Raw genomic sequence first — 1,646 nt, 5'->3', positions numbered from 1 at the left:
GCAAGGTTTTCTTGTAACTAATAAACCACATTAACCAGTCAGGATGTTTATCTCAGGACTGAGGTGGCTTGACTGCTTTAGGCACTGAGGCCTAGACCCACTTTCACACATTTAGCCAATTTTCCAGCTTCTGTGGCTCCCAGTATATCCCAACCCTCTCCCCCTTTTTTTTGTTTTGTTATGTGAGTGATGGGTGTTCCATTGCAGTTGGAGAAGCTCTGTTTGGAGAACTCTTTAGAAGACCTTTTCATATTTGATTCTAGTCTAAAGATTTTGGGTACTTGAATTTAGCAATGCAACCCTATATAGTCCAACAGTCCAAATAGTAGTGAGTTATCAGTGCAGCTGGAAATTGTCAGAAGTTGTTAGTGACTTCAGCCTTTTATAACTTAGAATATTAATGTGGCATTACTTTTCACATCTTTTGGTTACACTTTTCTGCTGGATGGTTAAGACCAAATTAAAGCAAGACCTGTATAAACACAAATTTAACTTTTGCTATCTGAAAAGGTCAGTTAATCTCACTATTCAACTTGGAACCAAACATAGCACCTCTTAGATCTGTCAGTGTTAGCCATCTGAATGAGTCATGACCATTGCTTAACTAAGATGCTTTCTGTGAAAGCCTGAAGATTTTTTTCTCTCTAGGTGACTCTCTTTAGACACACTTTAGATCATCAATCACTTTCTTCTGTGGCCCCATAATCTACTTGATGAGAAAATTAGGGACTTAACTGAGTTATAGGTTGTCACAGCAGAGGTTCTCTTCTGTCCTGAGCCCTCATTGAACTTAAAGGGCTAGGGCCAAAATATTGGTTATCCTTTTAGCCCATCTATCTCTCTAATATTTTGTCTCCAAACTTTAGTTGTTAAATATCCAGATGAGAAGATTAGTAACATTACTCTGTAACACAAGCAGTAAGCTTAATATTACTGTCTATCGGAGTATCAAACAACTTAGACATGAAATTTTATGTATTTGGTACAGGGTATCACTATGTAGCTCAGACTTGTAGTGATCTTCCTGTTTTTAGCCTCTCCCCCCCACCCGCTAGAAAATTGCTATTTTCTAACGACCATGGATATTCTATTATTTAAATTCTTATAGAATGCTAACAGACAAAAGTTACATGATTTTATACAAAAATTTAGAAATCAAACCCATATGAAACATTGTAGTGAGACAATCCTGATGGTATTTTGTGACAAACATAAATTTTCATTTTGATATAACACTTTTAACCAATCATCTCTATCTAGTACATAAGAAAATTTCACTTCATTAGGCATCTTTAAATGAGTTGTACATCACAAGTTTTTTGTCAAAGGCAGAGGTCTGAATCTGAGAGAAAGTCTTACCACAATAAGAAATCTTTGTGTTACATGTTGGAAGACCTGTTCACCTGAAATCATGAATAAACTTCACACACTGTGAGATTAATAATAATGAAGTACCATATACATGTGATAACCTTTTTTCTTAATTTAGTTTTATACTAAAAGTATCTTAAGAGAAATCCTTATTGTAGTTTTTTTTTATTTCTGTATTGGTGGGAATCAATTTAATTTGTACAGGTGATCATGAAACATTAGGTGGTTTGATTTTCTTAAATCTGGTACCAGGCCATGACATCAGGTGTTAATGT

General features: G+C 35.1%; 1 pseudogene across 1 annotated transcript in view; it reads right to left on the bottom strand.

Moving 5' to 3' along the window:
- Window positions 1-899: 899 nt before the first annotated feature.
- LOC101584079 overlaps window positions 900-1,646 on the bottom strand; it is a 2,100-nt pseudogene continuing 1,353 nt past the window's right edge. Inside the window, exon 2 of the transcript XR_002817950.1 lies at window positions 900-904. The product of XR_002817950.1 is annotated as a mitochondrial fission factor pseudogene (transcript). The remainder of the gene's footprint in view (window positions 905-1,646) is intronic.

Source organism: Octodon degus, unplaced genomic scaffold (assembly GCF_000260255.1).
Source record: "Octodon degus isolate 3935 unplaced genomic scaffold, OctDeg1.0 scaffold00124, whole genome shotgun sequence".
NCBI classification, from domain to species: domain Eukaryota; kingdom Metazoa; phylum Chordata; class Mammalia; order Rodentia; family Octodontidae; genus Octodon; species Octodon degus.
The sequence above is the reverse complement of the archived record's forward strand: the minus strand, read 5'-3'. Positions and strand labels throughout refer to the sequence as shown.